The 25,837-nt window shown below is 41.6% G+C and overlaps 1 pseudogene; it reads right to left on the bottom strand.

Annotated features, from left to right (window-relative positions):
• LOC147750696 (forkhead box protein F1-like) overlaps window positions 1–25,837 on the bottom strand; it is an 89,508-nt pseudogene that overhangs the window by 1,598 nt on the left and 62,073 nt on the right.

Raw genomic sequence — 25,837 nt, 5'->3', positions numbered from 1 at the left:
CTCCACTTTCAACATTTAACATTAGTCCTTAGTATAGATAGCTCTAATGGAGCCTTTTTAAGAAAAACTGTCTTTTCAATATGTGATGATTTTTTGTGATATTGATTGTTATGGTTTTAATTAAAATTTGAAGGATGTGATTATTCATGTATAAGGTGATGTGAAATAGTTATTTTATGTATAAAACCTGAATTACCTGTACAAGCACTTCAGGTAATCCGTTCTCATTACAGAATGCAATTGTGATGTGTATCCATTGCTTTAGTGTAGCAATCAATTTTAATTGTTTAGTGTAGCAATCAATTTTAATTGTTGTTGAAAAATAAAATATTTATATATATATATATATTCACATATTGAATCACTTTATTTGTATTACTGGTTTTACGTTATTATTTTATTGAGAAAGACTTTAATTCTATGTTCACTTGTTTTGTATTGTTCTTACTATATTAGAAAGAATTGGTCTTTAATTTTTTAGAAACCCACATATCAGTGGTCTCCGGGAAAAGGGTTGAAAAGGGAATCTGTTATTGTTGTTTGTATATAAACCCTGTCCCTTTTTTTTGAACTAGGGGGACTCCCTTGTGTTCTGTGAGAGGTTGGGCCATACGCACTTGAAACGTGCTGTTCTTTTGCAATCTCTTTCTCGCAGGTACAAATCCCCCATTCATGACCCCGGAAAGCCAAGGAGATGCACAGGGCGTAGGAACAGGAGCTAAATCCTCTGACAAGGCCTCCCTCCTTTCTATGTCTGGGACTGAGACCGTGTTGGTATCAACCCCGCCCCTGCCAAAAAAATGGATGAATCTAAAGAATAAGCTCCCTGCTAACCTGGAAAAAGGCAGACCCGAAGCATGCTAAATTGGGGCCCCATATCTAACATTTGAAACTAAGGTCTTAATAAGAGGAACTGACATTTCTGTAAATGAGTATTTGGAGCAGTTCCTGAACAAAGTTGCGACTCTTGTATCTTAATTCTGTAAAAAAGTTGGACCTACGATAACTGCAGAAATTAAAAAGGAATTGGAATCTGTAATTAAGCAACCTATCCTCCTCTGGCTTCTGCTACAGGTGCAACTGGGGTGGGTTCACAAGGAGAAACACATTTCAGAAGGCAAATCAGAGAAGGGGTGTACTACATACATAGTCCTAGCGATTCTGGTCCTGAGCTCGTAAGAGACCCAAAACAATCTGGGTCAAGCGCCCTGCAATTGCCACCTGATTGAACTCCATAAGTGATAGTGTTGGAAAATGTTCCCCTATGAGACTACGGGGTGACTGAAGGCGGTGAAGCACTAAAATGTAAGATTAAATACTGGTTATGGTCCCAAGCGGGCTTTTCTGATGACCTGGAAATAGGATCCTCTACACCCCAGTGGGCCAGGTTGGCTAATTTCCAAAGATTTCAAAAGGATACTACTTAGTAGTGAACTTTAGAGACCCAGAGTTTGCTGGTTATATGTTGCAACTAAAAGACACGAGGGGCATATTTATAAGCCCCTAACGCCACCGAGCATCACTTTTTCTGATGATCTGGTGGTGTTGCTCTCTACCCCATATTTACAAGGTGGAGTTAAGACACTTAGTGCCCGATGTAGGTCGCCGAATACCGGTCGGTAACGGCTGAAAATCGTTCATTTTGGCCGTTACCGACCGGTAGGTGTCAAAAATTTCCTGAATCGGGAAATATGAATCGGAAAAAATCCGATTCTGTATTTAGCGATTCCATATTTACCGAATCGGTATTTACCGATTCCGTATTTACCGAGTACTTATTTACCGAATCGGTAATCAAGAAACGGTAAAAAAGGCCAATCGAGATGTAGGAAAACCCCGAAATACCGAATTTCATGAAATTCGGTATTTAAGAGTGGGTATTTACCATGGACTGAAAGCAGGTGGTAACCAGGTGCAGGCTATAAAAAAGGGCCCAAAATGCAAAAGTGTTGCATGAATGGCGGCATTCTATGTGATTGCGATGCGACAAAGGCTACAGGCAGCAGGAGTGAGGGTCTGACAAAGGGAGGAGCAGGTCTACAGACAGAGGATCACCATATTTCAACTGACTGAGCCTGAGATACTGCAGAGGTACAGGCTACACCCCAGAACCATCCTGGACTTAACTAGGGACCTCCACCCATACCTGGATCACTCAACACCCAGGGCCCACGCCATCCCACCCCACGTGCAGGTGTTGTGCAGCCTACACCTGCTTGCCTCTGGGAGCTACCAGAGTGTGATTGCTGTAGTTGGTGGTGTATCCCAGAGCTGCCTGTCCCGATTCTTCAGGAAGTTCCTGGATGCCATGACGCATAGAATGGAACATTACATCCTGTTCCCTGACACACCTGCGGAACTTGCAAAAACAAAAACTAACTTCTATGGACTGGCACACTTCCCGCATTTGATAGGCTGCATAGATGGGACCCACATTCCACTATGCCCACCTGCAGCCACTGAACGCATCTACAGAAATCGGAAGTCGACGCCACTTCATTAATGTGCAGGTGATATGCCATTCTGCCAACATCATCACTGACATAGTGGCCAAATATCCAGGGAGCACGCACGACTCCTACATATTTCAGAACAGCGGAATATACACACGTCTTGTTGCTGGAGATTTTGGTGATGGATATCTGCTAGGTAAATAAGTGTAACACACCCTGATATGAATGGTAGATGTATGTGTCATGTGTATGCAACTCATGGACCTCTCATTCTCTCCTAGGCGATAGTGCATATGCCCTGCGTTCCTATGTGCTCACACCATACCTCAATCCAACTAACAGAGCCGAAAGGCGTTACAATGTGGCACACAGGTCAACTCGCAACGTAGTGGAGCGCACATTTGGACTCCTCAAGAGCAGGTTCTGCTGCCTCCACAAGAGTGGAGGAGCACAACAGTACACCCCCATTATGTGTTGCAAGATAATAGTGACCTGTGCCATGTTGCACAATCTTGCCACCCAAGAAGGCACTGAGGTGGAGGTGACACATCACGAGGACATTGATGATGACCAAGAACATGTAGACCCCCAAGCAGTAGGAGCAGCAGCGACAGATGGAAGATTGAGACGGACAGAGATTACACGTAGATATTTCTAGGTAATGTATGACACACAGACAGGAATAGTGTTTGACAATTGTAGTTTAATATTCACTACATCTGAGTCAAAATAGGGAAGCCATTGTCCTTAAATGTCCATCTGCACGACTGCGTGTGCTCAGTTGCCATGACTGTGAGCAGTCCTGTGCATTCCTGGCAGTGTTCAATGCTTACGGCCACGCACTACATTCCGGGATTGACGTGACAGGCATTCCAAATCTTGGCTGGGGCCTGACTCACCATTGCTGCGCCTGCCGCTCCTGCGCACCTCTGGTACAGGTGTGCTGGAGCCACTCCTGCTGGTGGACCCCTCTGTGGTAAATAAAACAGCGGTATTATTAAGCATTAGCCGAAGCCATAATGCATTAGTCCAAATATCTAGTATACGGACTCCATTTTGTATTTCGAGTCCGCCATTTTTATGCCATACTTTGCCATGTGCTCAATGTTCTGATTGTCCTACCTCTCTGCCAGTTACACTGTGAATTCTACCTAGCAACAGTTATTATTAGTCCTTCTTGAGAGTGTAGCGCATGCTCAGCAAAAGTAACAGCTGTTCCTTATTAGCATAGCCCTCCCATGTTCTAGAAATACTGTTAGTTCCACCCACTGATATGTTTAGAAATGTCCTTACGTGGTTGTGAACTCTGTCTAAACTGTAAACTGAACCCCTTCCACTGTGTATAAAAGGGGCCATGTGCTTGTATTCAGTGTGCTACTCTGTACAATGCTGTAGAAGTGTTGTGGAGGTTGTATCACCACCTTTAAAGGTTTATTAAACTATGCTTTTGTATTTCCAGTTTCCTTGCCAACTTCATTTGTAAGTCTAAGGACTTGTACACAGAAGGGCGAACCCTTTCAGTACTTTTGGGCCTTGCTGAGGTCTGAATTCTTCACCTCTGTCTCCTCCACACCCGTGTCACCAGCATTGGCTGTTTGTGTTGTGAGCATCTGCTCCATCGCAGAGGTCACTCTTCCCATGCCACTTGTCAAGTCTGTGCAGCAGTGCACAATTGCATCCTGCATGGAAATTGAGCGGCGGCACAGTAGGGATGTGGATGTTGCAAATCTGTTTAGTGCCTTGGACTGCTCCCGCATATACTGCCGCTCCCTGCGACGCTCAAGTTGATCCCTGTCCAACTTATCTGACAGTACACCCATGTAGGTGGAGATGTCCGACATCCCTTTAGAAATTGCCTCCAAACTACAGGCAATGTGGCCTATACCCTTATCAATGTTTGTCATTTTGTTGTTCATGCTGCGCACCTGCCTATGCACAGCCATCAGTGCCTTGGCCTGCACGCGCTGTACTTTGACCATTGTGGCCTCCAGGCCACGGAATACGCTCCTACCTACCTGCCCATCGACCAGCCAAACGTGCCCTTCTGCCAAGGACACTGGTGCGCGCGGCGCCAGCAGTGGTCTGTGATCTGGGCTTGTCAGCCACAGGTGCTAATGCCTGATCTGCAACATCCTCATCCTCCTCATCAGAGGTTTGCAGGATCCTCTGTGGGGGCACATCTGCCCTACTCATCCTTCCCTGCATGGTCGACCTGGAAGTTGGTTTTGTTGTCAGTGGTGTGCTTTCCTCCTCAGGAGAGCCAAACAACAGAGGTGATAGCGGGACAGGTGTTGAGGCTCGCTCTGGTGTTAGGGCGTCCTGGGTTGTCTTGTTGCCTCCTCCTACAGCGCTCTGACCTGTGCTTTGTTTCTCCTTCTCACTTCTCTTAGTTGCTGGTGCCCTCTCCTCCCTTGGTGGTGCTGAACTTCGTGAGGACTCTTCTGTGGAATGAAATTGACATGGGGTCAATGTTGTTGTTCACCTGTGTGTACTTCTTAAATAAATACTTTACACACCTTTGCCCAGTGTACACAGTGTGTTTGGAGATGTGTGTGGCATGCCTAGTTGAGTCTTGTGGTGTATGCATTGCATGTTTGTACTCATGACTACGTCTCCCATGATGCATTGCTGGCCCCAAGTATGAGCTGTTCTGCAGTGTCATGACTCTACACAGTGGGGTACGGGTTCAGGGTAGTGGTTGGGGATTAGGGTACATGCATCTTACCTTGTTTCTTTGATGCTCTGGCTGTACTATCCAGGTCTCCAATCCCATGCATGCATTCTGGCTCCAGAGAAGTTTCAACAAGCTCCTCCAGCTCTGATAGTTTTGGCGCTTTGCTCCTACCACCTCCTATCACACCAGCATCCTTTTTTTGGCCAGCAAACTTATTTTTGGTTATGATGCGCAGGTCATACCATCGCTTTTTAATGTCCGCGATCTCCTGGTGAGTCACACCAATGGCATTAACTTTGCCCTGTATGCCAAGCCATATGTTCCTCTTCACAGACTCTGCAACATGCAGAGACTGTCTTCCAAATATTTGGTTGTAGTGACTCACTATTTCTTCAACAGCCACCTGCAGTTCTGCTGGGGTGAACTTTATCTTCCTTTTGCCCTCCCCACGATCCTTCTGGCCATCCTGGGACTCCATTCTGTAGCACTGCTGGGCTCTGGATGCTCTGCTCCTCTCACCTCAGCTCAATTGTTTGTTCAGTTGCTGTGCACCTGCATGGGTGTGGCCACTCCCAGGTACTGGGGAGGGGTGCTTCAGTTTGATTGGTTGGATTCCCTGGGCCTTGGTTGTGGGGTGTGTAGGGTGTTCCTGATTGGTTAGCAGGCTCACATGTCGAATTTAAAACTGCCGTTTCGGTATTTACCGATTCGGTATTTTCCGATTCGGTAAATTCCGAATCGGTAAAATCCGAATCGATAAAACCCATTCATTCATATGGGCCTCCTGGCCCATAGGTATGAATGGGTTTTACCGATTTGGATTTTACTGATTCAGAAGTTACTGATTCGGAAAATACCGAATTCAGATACCGAGTCATTCCGAATCGGTAACTTGTACCGATTTTTTACCTACATACCATTTTCCGATTCTGAATTACCGATTCGGTATGAGTCGGTATTTAAGAATCGGTAAATACAAATTACCTACATCTGGCCCTTAATATTGCTTAACGCCACCTTGTAAATATGCCCCTTACCACAGCAGTCCACTGCAGTGAAGGGGCATGCAATAGGTGTTGCAGTGAGCAAAACCCATTGCTTTTTGACACTGCCCCATATTTACAAGGCTGGGGCAGCACCAAAAACTAAGGGCAGTTAAACCTGGTCTTAGGATGGCGATATGAGGATAAATTATTTTCCTCACATTTTTCTATTTTTATGTGTGCTGTAAAAAGAACAAGATCACCATTCATTATACAACTTGAAACTTTTGCTTTTTGTAGCGGCCCAGAATTTGAAAATGCACATGGCCAATAAGGCCCAAAAGCTCAAACCATTAACCTTCAGAATGAGAGTCTAATACCATAACCACTTGCCCACACATGACCCTTGTCCGGTGTTTCTTAAAACATAAGTATAACATTAGCACCAAGCATTCTGATACATTGATAGTTTGAAATCCTTGATTTGAGAAACCATTGCATTGTGAATCTCTCTCACTCTGTCTTTCTTTCCAGAATGGGAGGGAAGGCCTTGAAACAGAGACAGAAAGAGAGCAATTGATAGAGGGACGGTGAGAGAGAAAAAACCTTTTTCAGTCTTTGAAGGAAACAATTTTTTTTAACAAAGACAAATCATTTGCCAATAAAAAGAAGAACAGGATCAGCTTTTGTTATATAATTTATACATTTTACGTTTAGTAGCTGTTCAGACATTTGAGCGCACACACAACCATTAGTGCACAACATTCAAACTCTTAATCTTTAGTGGGGAGCAGCAGCATAACCAGTAGGCCACATATAAATAACAGCTCTCATCCCTCAAAACGAACTATAACATTTGCACCAAACAGTGAAATATTGACAGTTTGGGATGAAAGACAGAGAGAGAGAGAGACTGGAAGAAAGAGTTTGAAAGAGAGATGCAGAGGAAAAGAGAAAGAAAAGGCAGGAGAGAGAGAACAACATTCTTTTTAGCCTTTGGTAAATTATATACTTAAAATGAGATATTTAAGGCTAAGTAAAAAAAAAAAAAATTGCCAATAAAAAAGAACGAGATCACCATTCACTATACACCTTAAAATGTTTTCTTTTTGTTGCTGCTTAGAATTTGAAAAGGGACATGACTAACGAGGCCTAAAGACTCAAACCTTAACATTCAGAGGGCAAGTCTAGGACTGTAACAACTAGCAAACACATGACTCTAATTCCTCAAGACATAAGTATAACATTTGCACAAAACATTCTAATACATTGATAGTTGGAGATCCTTGATTTGAGAAAAACCATTGCATTGTGAACCTCTCTCTATCTGTCTTCCATCCCAGAACAGGATAGAAGGCATTAAAAGAGAGACAGGAAGAGAAAGATTGATAGAGAGCAAGAGATGGTGAGAGAGCTAGAGAAAAGAAACCTTTTCATCTTTTAGGGAAAGATATATTCAAAAGAAAAATGTATTTGCCAATAATAAAGAAAGAACAGGCTCACCTTTGGTATATAATTTGCACATTTTACGTTTTGTAGCTGCCCAGACATTTGAGTGCACACATGACCATTGCAACACAAAAACTCAAACTCTTAATCTTCAGAGGGAACTTAATCGGTAGGCCACACATGAATCATGGCTGTTGTGCCTTAAAACATTGAGGGAGATAATTTATTAAATGCAAAAATTAATAAATAACAGCTATATCTGCAATGATGAATGTGCAAGCAAAAATGAAATGACACAGTTTAAATGTGCAGAACTATACTAAGCAGACGCGGGCCCTAATTTCAATGTCGGCAGTCGGACCACCGACCGCCATCACAGCGGTCAGGAGACTGCCTGATAAACAGTCGGTGGTCTCACTGCCGAATTAGGATGGCACCACTGTGCTGGCAGTTGGAACGTGCTCTTTTACATGACAGCTTGTGCTGAGGCCCAGAAAAAGAGCCGCAACACAAGCTGCTTTGTAAAAGAACACTTTGTACACATCCATGCTCTGTGTGCCATGTACCATGTGGAGCATGGCTCACTGTGCATGGATGTGAGTGGGTGCACTACATGTGCCCTTAGGGCCAATTTGCAGTGCCCCACGAGGGACGAGGGGCCTTTTTGGGGCCCTCAAAGTCCCTTTCGGGTATCCTTTTCATGGCGGTCGGACCGCCATTAAAAGGCTGTGGGAAAGGGCCATTTTAATCGACTGTTGCCCCGTCGGAATCTATGATCTCGGAGAAGGCAGCAGTGTCCCCTCTGACTGCTTATGCTCTGACTGCCGGTATTGAAATCTGGCAGTTGGACCGCAGGGCTGTCTGTAAGTTGGGCCTCCGGCCTGTCAGTACAGCATGACCAACATCGTAATGAGCACCATAGACATTAGTTCAGGCCTCATTTCATTTGAAATAGACTCAAGATGCTGAAATGTGCAGAAAAGATTAAAAAGCCTGATCTCATTCTGACATGTTTAGAAATATTTCCAAAATCTGCAGAATGTTCTTATTAAAAAAATCTTGAATGCTTTTGCTAAAGAAACATGTTATTGTGATAGCAAGACTTCCTATTTCTCATTAACCATACGTAAGGCTCGGAATACTAGAGTTGTTCATATTTAAACATAATTTCTCTTTTCTATCAACAAAATGCGTTATTAAACAATAAATTGCAAGCTAATGTTTCTTCTTTTACATAGTGCATTGTTTACGCAATGAAAGTTTAAATACATTAGAAGGTTAGAATGTGATTGTTGCCTGTGGGAAAGGAGGTTTACGAATTCAAGATCTTATGTGTAGAGTATCAATTACAACCTTCATGATAAAACTTTGCAAGCTGCATGGTATTTCATAGGAAAGGAAGATCTGAACGTCTCTCAGACTAATGCTGCTGACTGATTGGATCCAAATAGTAGAAGCCTGCTATACATTTGCAATTTACTTTTTGCCTTTATATATTAGAGCGTGTTCCTAGTGTAGATTTAATTATTCCCAGATTTGCATTCCATTGTCCTAAACTGACGGCTGTGGCCACTACTGCTGCTGCTCATTCTGAGATGTTTGCAATAATGCTTGATTTAAAATACAGCTTTCTACTATAACTGTATAATTATTTGCCTAATTGCTGAGACTCTATTGAGTTTCATGAACTACTCTTTTATGGGACGTTATGTTGCTTTGATTGAAGTTTGAGTCTTTGAGCTCCGAGCTCTATTTATCTCGCTCTTTACCTTTGAACCTACAACTTCATGAGTTTTGCTAAGTTCACTTCTGTTCCTTTTCTTTAGAATAAGGTGTTTTTCCTTTATGGCACTCGCTTGATGCATTATTTGATAATTTGTTCTAACCATCATTTTTATGATATTTCTGTAAACTTACTTGAACTGTTCAACTAGCTTGAATAAAAATAATAAAAATAGTTTTACTACTCTCTTATTGAGAAATAAAGCTTTTGAAAACTAATTTAAACTCTCATCCTTGACTGGATTTAGAAATGTAATTGTGATTTAACTTCTCATGATGCAATAGCTCCTAACTCAAATCACGTGGCAAAGGTCCGTCACCGGAAAAGAAAATATTGTGTGTAATTGATGGTCAGAAAATGGTTAAACAATATTATTAAAATGTTTCCCCAACTCTGCGCTATCACTTTTCTGGTAGCAGAATTATGGTTACACCTTAAGAAAGAAGCTTCAAAATTAAATATTTAAGTTAGAATAATATTCCAATTCCTGGAGTCCAGTGCCTGGAACTTGAAGAACTGACAAGGTGTGATTTTCAAAGGCGGTTACTGTTTTTGAGGTGTGAGTATTATTAGGGTGATGTGTTGCCCATTAGCATTTGTGATTACTGTTGAATTATTGTGAGTAGAGTGAGTGGTTTGATGAATATATATGTTTATTTGTGAAGAAGTTGAAGAGTTTCAGGCTTGGCACAGCCTAAGATCCTGGCATATTGAAAAAAGTGTAGAGCACACAGAAGTAGCGATTGGCTAGTGGTATTTCTTGTTTGCCAACTGTGGTGTAGGTGTTTAGGTACCGTGGACTACACAGTTAAGGTAGAGACATTAATGAACTATTGGTATTGTACTAATATTTATTGATGTTAGCAGAACCTGATTGCGCAAAGGGTGAAGCTGTTTAGGGTTATTTCCCTCCAGTCGAGTTTTCACTTGCAAATGTGAAACATCCTTTTGTGTGATAAAATCGGAGGGTGTGAACACCTTAAAATTCTGATTGTTGAATCACTATTGTGTTCTTTAGCAGAGCAAACAAGAATCATTAAATGTTTGTATTGGTGCTCTACAGGTTTTGTTGAGTTATGCAAGTACGTGGGAACTAGTAAAGGAGGGTGAGCTGCTGCAGGGAGCGAGATCATCCATCAAAGTGTTTCGCGCTGAGATTGGTTGGTGACGTTAGGGTGTTGTGCTGTAATTGGTTAGTAGTGGTGTGAATACCACATTGATATTTTATTTGAGAAATAATAACTGTAACAGGATGGGAGACAAAGATTTGATGTTTATATAACACAATCAAAACATAGAATTTTGATTGATTTACTGTTCAAATTTGTGAAAAAGCTTTAAAGAATGTAAAAGTTTTATGAAGGGTGATGTTAGAATTCTAAAATAGAAAGGTGAAGAGGCACATCCTGAGGGTACACCTGCACATTACATGACAGTTGAATTGGGATTACATACATGTTTATGGCTTCATCAAAGGTGCAAGATTACTGAGAAAGAAGGTCCATTGAAATTCCCAAAATGCGATACCTTTGTGATTAGAATTTATTAAAAATTGAAAGAGAAGTTGTACAAACCGAAGCCACCACCTAGATCCACACAGTCTTAAGCTCTGAATATGTCAGAGAAAGTTGTTCAAGAGAAAGAAACAGAAAAATATCAGAATAAGACAAAAAGAACAATGCGTAATTATGCAGGGGGTCGATGAGATGAAGGACAGCAAAGATTGAGGAAAGCCATAGTTGAAGGGACTAGATTGTTTCCTGCTCTTTCTCCAAAAATATTACAGAAGGTGAAAAAGACAAATACACAAGGAAAAGAAAAAGAAAAAGAGAAAGAGGAAAAGGAAAAGGAAAATGAGACATATGGTGATTCAGGAAACAACATTTTAGGGAAATGTTAGCTGCATGTCCCTCGCCAAATGCAACTCCAGCTATTAGTACTGGAGATAATGACACAGTGGGTTGTACATTAGCTGCTGCCACTGTTGCAACTAGTACAATACAAGTTGAAACCCCTTCAGATATTTCAAACTGCCCCACCACTTATTGCTCAACCAGAGACTGTTATTCCACCTGCGATAGCTACATCCGTTACGACAGGTCCGGTACAAATAGCACAAATAACAACTGCGCCAACAGTACCTAGGCCAATTGCTACTGCCACAATAAATGTTAACCTGACTCCAGAAGCTCAAGGAGGTGTTGGAGGATTTACTACATCAGGATTTATTTGAAATGATAAAAATCCACAAATTGGTTGCATGGAAACCGCCTCGGGCAGTTCAGAAATTAAGACAGGAAGGAGGGTCGTTTTGCAACATTAATAGCACAGGAGAAACAAATGTGTTTGAAGATGGAACTTTTACATCATGGTTTGAGAAAGCTGCAGGAATTTAAAAGACAGACAGCACAGTGCAACCAGTTAACACAAAACTTGAAAAAGAGAGACCACTCAATATCCCCAAATTAAAAGTTGAACTTGAAGAAATTATTAGAGGATGTTTAGATTTGGAATATTTGAATCTGTATGAAGAGCAATAAATAGTTTATATGTGTAAAGAAATTACAAGATTGGTAGCAATTACACATGATAAATTAACAGAGTTTCCCTCTACAGAGAAGTTAGAGGGGTCAATTAGATGATAAATTAATTGAAACCATGCATTCTTCAGGAATGCGGTTGAATAGTACAGAATTAATCAAGTGCATTCGCAAATGGAGTGATTTTGAAAAATTAGAAAACTAATGGGCAAGAAAGCATGAAAAGAAAAAGAGACAACCAGAATTACTAGGAGAAAATAAGAACAGGATGAGGAAGGCACTTAAGTCTATCCATAGAGACAATTAGCGGAAGGAGTGTATGTCCATTTGCCTTGGAGTAGAGAGGATCTTAGCGCATTTATGAACAAAGTTCTAAAATTAAGAGACAAACCTCTGCTGTGGCACTCACAAGTTGACCGATTTGTGAAGGTCTCAGAGGTGTTGTGGGTTGATTTGAATATTTTCTTTGATACTGTAGAGCCAAGTGATTTGTGGGCTGAATGTAAGGTTGGTGCACAATGGCCGCGTGAAGTGCCTATGAGAGTTGTGCGAAATAATGCACCATCTCCTGTAGTTATGGAAAATAGGAAGCAGTGATTACTTTCCTAAAAGGTGAAGACTCTCCAAAAGATATTTGATTGGGAAAAATTAATTGAACTACCCAAGAGTCAATAGAATCAGTTGGTTACTTCAAGTGTTTAAACAGCACAGTTGAAGAGAATATCTAGATGAAAGGAACATGGGATTTTTGTATCTCAGTTTCTTATTGGATTAAGATCAGGGATCAGTGCACATATACAGCAGAGTGGGATTTGCTGGCAGAATAAATCGCTTGATGAGATCCTGGGGCATTAAAAATATTGCTGTGATGAATAAGAAATGAAACAGGAAAAGCTTAACGAGAAATTCATGTTGGCCCAGACAAAGTATGCTTAGAAAGGTTGCCAGAATCCTTATTTTGCAGGAAAGCAAGGAGATATGCAAGGTGTTGTTGTTCCACAGGCAGAAGTGCAGGGTACTCAAGGAGGTTTTGGTGTTGGTCAAGGTAGAGGTAGAGGTGTTTCAATTGATCAAAGTGCAGGGATGTTGCAACGCTGAAGAAAATTACCCCTTTCCATTTTTGTAACAGGATCGGGCATTGGAAGAGGAAGTGTAGGCTTAATCCTGAAGCAATACCTGGGAATGTACAAATGCAGAGAGGAATGCAGATGCAAAATATACCAGTACAACAAAAGCATTTGACAATGCAAAAACAAGTTCCCATGATGCCAATACCACAAGCCCAAATGATTCCACAGAAAATGGGAACCCGAAATTTAATTTGAGCCAGATGCCAAAGGCAAACCTAAACCCTTTTCAGATCCAAAATCAAAATGCTCTCCAACAATATCCTGTTTTTGATAATGACAATGCTTGTTCCAGCATTTCACACTGACCATGCCTGAGGGGGGGGGGGAGATTGCATGCTTGGTGCAGTCTTAGAGATGGACCACAGTGGCCAATTCATAGAGAGTGAGGTGAATGGTCATCCTATATCATTTCTTATTGATACTGGCACTACCAGATCTATTGTTAGAACTGTGGAAGTCCCAGGCAGTTTCCTCTAAGAAACCCAAAATTCAAGTTGTATGAGTTTCAAATAAACAGATCGCAAATCCAGTTTTAGAAAAAGTTCCTGTAAAAGTTGGTTCATTTGAGGAAATCATCAATGTGGTGTATGTGATTCAAGCCCTGAGAACATGTTAGGGAGAGACTGTTTTGCAAGCTAAATCGCACAATTGACTGTGCCCTGAATTGTGTCAAGTTCCAGACCCTTGATGAGGATGTGGAATTCAGGATTGCCCAAAAGAATTCAGTTGTAAAATTATTCGCAGCAGTAACAGTTGAAAACTTGCTTTCAGATTTAAAAGAGAGAGTGAATTCAGAAGTATGGGATTTTACATGAAAGGATATCAGACAAACAATGTCTGATATCCAAGTCACTCTGAAGTCAAATTGCAGGAATAACACCTCTAATAGAAGACATGTTACGAAAGTAATTTTGAGGGCATTGGTTCATGTAACTCTCCAATCATTGGTTTACAGAAACCTAATGGGAAGGATAGAATAGATCTTGAGGAAGATCCCATATTTAACCTGCCTCTCAACTAGTGGATTATTACCCGCCCAACGAGACAACATCTCCACCTTAAGCTCTCCCTAGACCTCTCCTCTCCTGTACTCAACCACTGACCTGATTTGATCTGACCTACCTGAGTTGATTTATCAAGTTACCTTAATGCTAAAAATTCACTGAGTTAATGTATCACGTCACCTTGATGTAAACATTTACTGATGTAAAGCACTCTGATTCCTTCGGGCCTTGCTGGCACTATATAAAGCTCATAAAATACGTAAATAAATAGTACAGGACCTTAGGAAAATGAATCAGATAGTTGTTCCATATCGTCCCATGGTCCTGAATCTAGCAACAATACTTTTTCAAATTCCTTGTACAGCAAAGTGGTTTACTGTCAATTATCTTTACCAGGCTTTCTTCTCAGTGTGATTGCACGAGGATAGCCAGTTTCTTTTTAACTTCATGTTTCAGCAGAGAGTTTTGGCACGGTGTCAAGCCCCACAAGGGTATTCACAGAGTCCATCCATTTTCAACCAGATCTTGAAAAAGAATTTGGAGTCATTACAGATGCCCTATAGATCAGTACTCATGCAATATATAGAGATAGAGAACCTATTTGTGGCATTAGAGACACGAGAAGCCTGTGCGCACAATACCATACCATTATTGAATCTACTGGCTGAGAATGGAGGTAACCCGCAGTACTGTTAAAAGGAAGTTCAATATCAGGGACAAAATACAAGCACAGGTGCACCACACATCGATTTTGAAACAGATGGAACAATTATATAGTCCATATCCAATTATGGTGTTCTTCAAAGTTTCTCTTTTTATTCCATTTTCATTAGGTTAAAAGCGAAGTCAAGATTATAACTTTTCACAACAGTACAGCCGACGCATTTCGTCCTAATACAGGACTTCTTGAGTGCTGTTAATTTTAGACAAATAAATATACATATCAAAAGACTGGACTAACAACAAATATAACACATCACATGCTGTACAGAGACGAAAAGGGCTAGTCTATCTAACCCATATTTACATAGAGCTACTTTCAGACAATACAAACAGAAATCAGCAAACAGTAAGACAGACCGACATTCTTTTATCAATTACCAATTATGATGTTCCAAACCAATGAACAGTGTTTGATCAAGCATTCCTAAGCTATACAGTGTTTAAGCAAGCATTCCTAGACTAAACATTTCTTTAGAGGTAGCCTAGTTTCCACATATTTCTAATTTAATCATCTTATTTGGAAATGTCTAAACAGAACAAAGATACTATAGCAAGCTCCTGTTGGCAGCAAAACATGGAAAAGATTACCCACAGGTAATGAAAGGTAGACAAAGCAACAAAGAAAGAGATGGTTATAAGAAACTATTATAGTTAAAGTATGTTCAGAATACAAGGTTATATCAAAACTGTATGCCAAACCAAATCATGTTGGCAACAGACACTACAATAGAAGATAATGATTAGAATAAGTGAATAACCACCACTAGGTATTAAGTGGAACAATATAATCCAGAGGCCAGTGGATAGCATGCACACATACCCTAGTAAGTATAGAAGGACCAACACTTTTAGAGGGATAGCAGGTTAGGTGCTGTCAGTCAGAGGGCTCCACTGTCAGGTTTGCCTCTGTACTCAATATCAGGGACATATCATTGAAAAAGGAGCTTGGAAAGTGTCACCATAGAGAGTGGAAGCAATTCCTCAGATGAATCCACCTTGAACTCTGAGAGGTCAGGATACCTTTGGGAATGGTTGGATAATGTAGATAGTGGATATCAAATTTTTACCTAGTGGCAAAGCCTTTACTGAGGCTGACACTCAAGGATGTGTCTGATCCACTACCATGGGACAACGATTGCTTAAAAGCCTTCTGAGATTTTAAATGAAATCTTTCTTGTGCCCCAGTCATGGGAATGCCTGATTACAATAAAGAGTTTACTTTATTTTGCATTGAGAGGGATGCAGTGCTCTCTCAATGCTGACTGAGATGCACACTGATGTTCGGAAACCTGTGACATATTTTTCGACCACCCTTGACCGTGTCATCGCAGGACTGCCCAGCCACCTTAAAGTGGTCTGCGCAGTGAGCACTAGTTGGGAATGGGGTGAGAGCATAGTGATGGGATACCCTTTAACTGTAATGGTCCCTCACTTTGTTGAACATTTACTGACACAAACTAAGACCCAATACATGACACATAATACACTCACCAGGTATGAGTACAAGATCTTGACAGCTAATAATGTTCTTTTAAAACGCTACCAGATTCTGAATGCTGCAAAATTATTGCGTTTAATGACACTGTTTGTGGTGAAGTTGAACATGATTGCCGAGATGTCACAGATTTAAGCACATAGCCAAGATCTGACAATAAATATGAACCTTTGAATGATCCGGATTATGTAATATTTGTAGACAGCTCATTTTTGAGAAACAATCACAGGAACCTGAGAACAGTTTATGCTGTGTGCAAAGTAAATGATGTCATCGAAGCATCATGGCTTCAAGGTGCTACCTCAGCACAAGTTGCAGAATTGATTACTCTTACAAGAGCTTGCAGTTTCGCTGCTAAATTGAGAATGGCTATATTTACTGATAGTTAGTATGGTTTTAGCGTTGTCCATGATTTTTGGAAATTGTGGTCACAAAGAAGTTTCATGATCTCTTCAGGGATCCCTATTAAAAATGGGACACAAATGAGGAATTTGTTGGAAGCTTTCCAATTACCTACTGAAATTACAGTTGTTAAATGTGTAGCTAACCAAAATTGTAGCAGTTACATTGCTATGGGAAATAGATTTGCTAATTCAGATGCCCTGCTGGCTGCACATTTAATGGAACTTTCGCATGTGAGTTTGAGGAGTACACTTGAGTTTCTATGTTGATGACAGTAATAGACACATGAGATGAATTGAAAGGGTACAAGGACATGTTTAAGAGACAGAACAATAATATTGGATCACAGCAGGTTATAAGAAAAATTCACATGACATTTAGATGTCAGCTGAATGGAGTCCAGTGTTACCTGATAGTTTGTTGTTTCCAATGACACAACATTTCCACAGATATGCACATTTAGAGAGGGATACCATTGATGGAGTGAGAATTCGCACATAAAGTGACTTGCTCTTTTCATGAACCTCGTTAACTTGTAATAGTACTAAACACTCCTGTTCGTCATTAATATTACACTTTTTCAGCACACGCGGGTGTCCTAGAGATGCTTGCATATGTGTTTACTAACCGTAACACCGCTTGCATACTGCAGAATGGCCGCTTTGCAGAAATTTAGTCTGCGCATGCGTCGGTCATACCCACGTGATGTGACGCACTCGCAGATTTGGAGGGAGAAGTTCGCTCATGCGCATTGTAGCTGACATGGCCGCTTATTTCTAACCATGCGACCTGCTTGCACACGCTGCTTTGTATTTCTATCTATTTTTCGCATATTCACTAATCTCTATCGTTATTATGAAGTAAGGGGTACAGAGTAGATTATCATGGTGTACAGTGTATTCTATTTTTCTGTGTTATTAATTTGTTTTCGCTTACTTTTCATGTACCACGCGTCCATGGGCCTGGGTGAGGGAACAAACTCCATATTGAAACCCGTTCCGACCCTGTCACGTGATGAGGGAATCCCACACTGCGCAGAAGCAGAACCAAGCCAGCTGGCTTCTGAAGCAAGATGCGCCTGGGAACCTACCTTGGTCCTAGGAGAAGATGCTGCAACCTACCTAAAATTTGTTACATTGTTTCTGTCTACTGTATGCAACCATTGTTTTTCCGTACTCCTATGCCTGGGAACACGAATGTAGGGGGCGGGTATGAAAAATTAAATATTCATTGTGGGAACTTAGAATTTAGGAAGTAATAGTGACCTAATCAGCTCTCCTGACCAATCGTGAGTTGGGACCCTGTCACTTGCAACATTTGTGGGTGGTCTGGGAACCCAAGAAGGGTATAACTAGCCTAGTTTGTTAGGGAAAATTGTCCGACTTGTCCGAATAGCAGACCTGTCACCGACCCCACGACTCTATAGGTGATTGATACAGAGAGCTGCGGAGCGCTCTGTCCGAATTTTCCACAAACTCTAAGGGGTGGAAATAGACCTAAGTGATGGCGAAGCACTTTTGCTGGGAGATTCGAAAACCCAATCGGGGTTATTGGCGGATTCCGTGCAGTGAGGGGGTAACGCAGGCGTTGCATCCAAAGCTGTAGGGGTTGGTCGTGCCCTTTGATGAGCCCAGTCCTGACCCAAACCTGAGGGGTATCCTGTCCTGATTTTCCGTGAGCTGTTACCTGCTCACCCACTGGCATTCTGAATCCTTGAGGGTCCTTGTCCTCGTCCTTCCCCGAAGCTGACCCGTGGCCAGGGTTAGTCCTCATTCCCGTCTAAGGTAAATATACCTGTGGGTGTCCGTCCTTTATCCTCTTCCTTCCTACTCTTAATAAAGCCTCTATGCCCATGATTTTCTCTCTGATCTCTCTACTGATGCATTTGAAAACTGTTTATTAGCATGTTCCAATTTTCCCCTTTTCCTTTAGGACATATTTGAAACTGTTTTTTTTTTGCTTAAATCCAAGTGTGGTGAACAATAATAAATGTGTGAAGACTAAGCTAGATAGAAAAAGATTAGGGTTTGAATCACTCATAGGCTATAGAAATTCACTGACTAAATGTGTTTAAACTTGCCGTCCCCAGTTTAAGTCTAAATGAATAGCATGTTCCCTGTTACCCTTACCCTTTAGAAAACTCTGTTGCCCTAAATGGTGTTGTCCCTCATCCATAGTTACATTATCTTTTTGATTCTGCTTATTGATGTTTTATCAGCATTTGCCTCATAATTTTGTCACTTTTAATTTTACATTTCTATATAAAGATTTTAAAACACCTCAGGTGTCTGTGGTCATTCAGAAAAGTACAAACTGATGTTATGTGAATAAACCAAGTGTTTTTAGAAGTATTATCTCCTGTCCTCGACAGCTCCTGATCCATCAGGAGGAGCAAGTGCCTGTGGTAAGTCAGGTACCATGGTAATAGTGTTACAGGAAACACACATAGAATACTGATAGTGGCGTGTAAAATCACCCGACTTACAAAATTGTATCTCGTAATCACGTCATGGGCCCAAGTGCGTGAAAATCTGGCAAACTCTGAGTCGGGTGACCTGCGCGCTCTATCACCATGACACGTCTATTTAGACAGAAATGGTTTAATCCTAGGTTCAGGCTGCTTGCAGAAGAAGTGTGTCATCGTTGTATGATTTGTCAACAGATGAATGTAGGGAAATGAACACACATTATAGGGAGATCAGGTAGTCCTTTCAACAGAATGCAAATGGACTTCATCGGGATGCCTGTCTGTAATGGGCTGAGATATGTCCTGGTCATAGTGTGTATCTTCTCGAGAGGAGAGGAGGCCTACCTAACCAGAAGAAATGATAGCTTCACTGTAGCAAAACTGTTATTGAGAAAATTGATCCCCAAATATAGCATTACAGCTTGAGCAAAGACTGCTCTGTAGCTATCAACCTGAGGTTTCAGGTATAGTCGAGCAACTCAATGGGACCATTAAGTCTCAACTAGCTAAAGTTTGGGCTTCAACATCACTGAAATGGCCAGATGCTTTGCTTTTGGTGCTGATGAGTATTCAAAGTATTCCTGACAGAAGAGGTGGTTTATTCCCGCATGAAATTGTCATGGGATGTGCCATGAGATTGCCAGCCGTAACATGCAAATGCTCTTGTGAACATCACAGATGATGATACTCGATTACTGCAAAGGATTGGCTGATATGGTGTGTTCTGTTTCTTACCAGGTTGCAGCTGCCACACAAGATCTGCATACTGAACAGAGCCACCACCGCAGTGTGGGAGATTGGGTTGTGATCAAGACACACGTTTTGAAGACTTGCTTGGAACAGAGATAGAAAGGCCCCTTCCAGGTCATTTTGGTGACCAACACAGCTGTTAAGTGTGCTGGATTTCCAAATTCGGTGCACACTTCGCACACCAAGAACATTTGAAGTGCCTGTTGTGTCCCAAATTGACATTGACGTGCCTAACGAAGGAGAAGAATAGACTGACCCTCAACTTGTAAACGTTACTGAGACAGCATTAGTGTAGCCAAAAGATCTGGGTGAAGAAACAAGCACTGAAACAAGAAGAGTCACCCATTGAGTTGAGTGCCCACAGGACTATATTCAATGAAGACTCAGAAAGAGCAAATCAGTTGACTGGATTCCATCCACTATTCCTGATAAGACAGAGTCAAGAGATGAAAGTGATATAGAAGGAGACCAATTAAAACGGAGAATATCGAAAAGAGAAAGAGTACCTTGTCAAAGGTATTCAGCACCTGAATGGTATTACTAAGTGCACAAAGTACTGAATGTCACATGGATGACTTGTGACTTGTGTGATGTGAAATCTGAACTGGTTGAATCTCTATGATATCGCTATTGTGAACCTCATTCATAAAGATACTTGGTAAATATAAACTTTAAAAATACTGAGAGACATTAAATAGCCTAAGAGTTAGTTTGAAAGGTATAAAGAGACTGAAACTAAGTAAACATTATTTCTTTATTTTAAGAAAATTCACTGAGGCCCAAGAAAGCAGTAGAAGAGTAGGAATAACATTTTAGAAGAACGAGGAGTAGGGTTAAGGTTCTCTATATGAAGAGAGGATGCTGGAAAACTGTTCATAAAAAACTCACCACAATAAGAAGCTGCTTACAGAAATCTATACTGACTATTTGAACTTGTTGAGTACAGTCTGTTTCTAGACAAACAGTTGTCTCCAAAATAAGTGCAAATATATTATGTGTTCAGTTTTCGCAATATCAGTAATAATGATCACAATAGTGCTAGTAGGATGTGTTGTGGAGTTATCTATGGTCTCCCACATCCAGTGTGGTCAGCATGTTTCAGTCAGGCCTTGGTAATGAGCTGGCTTTCTTCAGGACCTATGAATGTGTGAAGTGCTCGTGAAGTGATTTAAAAAAAGGCAGGGTCAGGAATTGAGTGTTAGTGACCTGCTCTGTGTTGCACTCGTTAAGGTGCAATATGGGTAAAAGGGTTCTTCCCTCTGCTTTGTACCTGTAAAAACAAAGGACATAAAACAATACAAACAAACACATAATGAATGGAAATTTGCATTCCACAATGCACATGTATCTTATGTGCTTAAATGCCGTTGTTTCCGTGTAGTAATCATAATGCTAAAATAGTGGCGCGGTACGGACTGTGACGTGGTAGTTGGTCAGCGGTAAAAGTTATATGTGCATATAATCAATAGTGTAATCACACCATGCTGCCGATTTGGTGGCGGACAGTTAAAAGATTATAAATGCTTACTCTTGAGATTATCAGAGGAAAGCTTCATGAGTATCGTGCATTGGGGTCAGCTTAGAAACGCCCTCTTTTAAGTTAAAGAAGAGACACACAAAAAGGTGAGTGAAGTCGCCCAGAGATCAAATAGAGGATCTCCCATGGCCTCAAAAGTCAGCAAGTTCTTCCAGTCCCTTCTTACTTGGGTGAAGCTCGGTCCCCGCGTCAGCACCTACTTGTTGTGCAACGGATCTCCATGGATGTTCACCCTCTGTGTGCTCAGGCTTAAATACTGCCCGCCATGTGCCACCTAGAACCACTTCCTCAATTGTGTGAGTAGCGTCTGCAGTGGGAGGAGAGGGGTAGACATAGAGGAAAGACTAGGTCCTCACTATGTAGGTAGACATAGCGGAAAGACCTCACCATATGTAGTACATAGACATAGAGGAAAGACTAGGCCCTCACTGTGTAGGTAGACGTAGAGAAAAGACCTCACTATGTGTAGTACTATTTTTTTCAGTTGAGGAACAATAAAGATTGGGTTATGAAAGTCAAAGGTAGAAATTATTGCTTCATATTATGATAATTAAATTAGGGAGCGATAGATGGGCTACGTGCCCCTTTATATTGGGAGGCGGGTAAATGATATATATGCCCAAATCGCAAAGAAAATGGGTATTTGTTGAAACAAAAGTTTTGTCACTTTTTACTGAGACTATGCTGCACACTTCAGAGTGTATTAGGATTTGTCAAATGGGATTAGAGCAGTGCGTGGGTAACAGGCATCATACATTCTAGGTAAGCTGTGTTCAGCAAGACCTGGTGAGATCCTCAGTCATTAGTATATTTGGGCTCAAGAATTCAGACTGTGCCAGGGGATATTGTCGGCCAACCCCTGTAGGTGGGTTGACAGGCAGTAAATCCAACGTTGTTCTTTTTTGAGCAAGAATTTGCTATTGTTAGTGTTATGACACTCAATATGTTCCACTACAGTCCAAGACATTGTCATTAGTTGTATGTCCTTTTTGAAGGCAATGTTTTGTTTGCGCCTGATAGTACTAAGGTGCTCCACAATTCTTGTTTTGACTTTGTGCGTAGTCATACCAATGTAGCGTAGTCCACATGGACATTCGATCAAGTAGACTACATTGGATGAGTTGCAATTTGTATGTTTTATTTGTCGCCATATTTTTCCGAGTTTCAGATCAAGTGATTTGTGGGGCATGTCAAGTGGCAGATGCTACAATCGCCACATAGGTAGTGCCCGACCACCTCAGGGAGGCCCCAGGCATTGAGTACCAAGTTTGTAGTGATTGTTTTGGTCACTTTGGGTCTCGTGGAGACTAGTCAGTCTTTGAGGCTGCTGGCTCTTTTGTATGCACAAAGCGGTTTGTCCCAGTTCCTTTTCCCAGAGTTTAGGATTCGGCAGTTCTTTCGGATTATTTTAGACACCATTTTCGATGCCTCATTATAAGTGGTGACACATGCCAAGGGAGCGGTCATTTCCTCCCGTGTGTTATCTTCCAGGAGAGCATCTCTATTCTGATTGCGGGCCCGTTTTTTTGTGTTCTGGACTATTTTGTTGGGGTATCCCCGCTCACGTAATTTTGTGGCCAGCTGCGTTGATTGCTTTTGGTAGTCTGATACATTGCTACAATTTCTACGTATATGTAGAAATTGGCCGATGGGAAGGTTCTCCCTGAGGGCCCGGGGATGGAAGCTCTCGAATAGTAGCAGTGAATTTCTGGCAGTGGGTTTGTGTATGTTGTGGTTTTTAGCCTACCTGCCTCTGCCTCAATGTTGAGGTCCAGAAAAGCAATGTTTTTGGGGCTGGCTGTGCTGGTGAATCATAAGTATGGATCACGGTCATTGAGCCAGGTGAGAAAGGTGGCTAAGGTGTCTTGTGACCTGGACCAGATCATGAGAATGTCGTTGATATATTGACGCCACAGCTTGATGTTGTGAGAGTGAGGGTTGACAGCTGTTAGTATGTGTGTTTGCTCAAAATGATGGACGTACAGGCCCACTACGCTGAGGGCGAAGGCTCTGCCCATTGGTCTGAAGGTAAATTTGTGAAGTGGGGTCAAACTCCTGGTCTTTTAGGAGTTTGACCCCACTTCACAACTCTTAGTGGGGCTAGATATAGAGAGCCTCAATGCTAGTCTCCTACAGGATGCCACCTTACAAGTGCTCCACGACATCCTGATGGAGACCCAGTGGGAGTATACCACCCGAGGGCCTTTATCCTGACATGTGCCACATTGGCGCTAAAAGATAACTTTTTCGAGTTTGAGGGTGAATTTTACCTTCTGACCAATGGTATGTCAATGGGCAGTGTCTTCGCCCCCAGTGTAGTGGGCCTGTACGTCCACTATTTTGTGCTTCACCCAAGTAAGTAGGGACTGTAAGGACATGCTGACTCTCGAGGCCACGGGAGATCCTCTATTTGATATCTAGGTGACTTCACTCACCTTTTTGTATGTCTCCTCTTTAACTTAATAGAAGGCGTTTCTAAGTCGACCCCAATGCTGGATACTCATGAAGCTTTGCTCTGATAATCTCAAGAGTAAGCATTTATAATCTTTTAACTGTCCGCCACTAATTCGGCAGCATGGCGTGATTCTGCTATTGTTTATATGCACATATAGTTTTTACCACCGACCAACTACTACGTCACAGTCCGTACCGCGTCACTATTTTAGCATTATGGTTACTACACTGACAGGACGGCATTTAAGCACATAAGATACATATGCATTTGGGATGCTAATTTCCATTCATTATGTGTTTGTTTGTATTGTTTTATGTCCTTTTATTTTACAGGTACAAAGCACAGAGGAAAGCACCCTCTTATCCATATTGCACCTTAGCGAGTGCAACACATAGCAGATCACTTACACCCAATTCCTGACCCTGCCTTTTTTTAAATCACTTCACGAGCACTTCACACATTCATAGAATCTGAAGAAAGCCAGCTCTTTACCAATGCCTGGCTGAAACATGTTGACCACACAGGATGTAGGACACCATAGCTAACTCCACAACACATCCAATGCCTTGTTTTTAACACTGCCAAGGGCCCGCTAATAAAATTACCTAGTATCGGAATTGGGACACGGGGACAGTCTTTAACTCACACTCACATGCTATCACTGCAAACTTATGGACCACAAAACCAGCTCCACTATAAACAGGCATTAAAGCACACCCAGGACACATTCGGTGCCATTGGGTGGAATGAAGCATGCCACCAACTAGGTTGGTGGGTGAGTGCTTTCAAAAGAAATAATATTTCTTTCTTCCATACAAACACACTATCCTTATGCCCTTTGAGGCTAGTTCCCATTGATAATACATATATTTCAGGGGAAGTGAACTAGCCCTGCTGTTCCTCCCTCTCCCCTTGATACCTAATAAAGAATATTTCTGACTTGAAACCTGAATTAGAAGAGTTCGAAACACCTAGGCCCTGAGTTTGACGTCGTTTGGAGTTGCCTCTGGCTGAAATTGCCGCGGATGTGGAACCAACCGACCTCAGGTCGGCAGTTCAGACACACTGCAATATGGACCATTTCTCAATGGGAACTTGTGCGGCAGGCCGAAACCGTCCACAGCACAAGGTCTCATTGAAAAATTGAAGTTTTTGCATATCTCTGCACTGGTTGGCAGGTTTCGTGAGGTGGCTGCCACACTGTGCAGAGAAGTGAAGGGGGACACCAAAGTTGACCCCCAAGGCCACAATCGGACGGCCAGGTGGGGAGTGTGACGCTTTCCAGAAAGGCCGACATGAAACTAATGTTGGAAAGTGCCATCATAATTCCAACTTTTATATAGTACAAGGGATACCCAAAGGAGCAGTAGGCAAAGGACCTTGGGTGCAAGTATTACTTCAAAGAACAGTGGTCCCTGACATTCAAAGATTAATAAAAGAATATATAAAGACCAAAATTGGAATCTATAGTGTCTGTCCAGCCGGACAGGGTTTAATTACACAAATGTATAGATAGTCAGTATTTTCAATACAGTATCAAAGTGGGACACAGCTGTATCCTACTACAGTACAAAAACATCTGTGACATACATAAACAAGTAAGGCAAGAGTAGGCTATCTGCATCTATCTAGAATGTAGGCAGACAATATTTTGCAAAAAATACACTGTTGTGATTTAGTAAATAATAAAATCAAATCATCCAGTGTACGGTGTCGACGGCGTTTCGATCCCTTTGTAAAATAATGGGATCATCATCAGGACATTAAACATTCATGCCTTCAATTACACATAAGTGCGTGGTTTTCATATAAGACGATGTCTGCTTAAGAAGGACCAGAAATTGTAGGTCATATTTAAATGTTGGTCATATTTAAATGGGGATTTTTGATCGTAGCCCCGTGGAGGTTGCCGCAATGGGTTTCCACTTGCCAAGAAGCCGGTGCTTGTTTGGTCCAAACACACTTATGTGTAATTGAAGGCATGAATGTTTA

The sequence above is a fragment of the Lissotriton vulgaris genome, chromosome 1_1 (genome assembly GCF_964263255.1).
Source record: "Lissotriton vulgaris chromosome 1_1, aLisVul1.2, whole genome shotgun sequence".
Classification (NCBI taxonomy): domain Eukaryota; kingdom Metazoa; phylum Chordata; class Amphibia; order Caudata; family Salamandridae; genus Lissotriton; species Lissotriton vulgaris.
The sequence above is the reverse complement of the archived record's forward strand: the minus strand, read 5'-3'. Positions and strand labels throughout refer to the sequence as shown.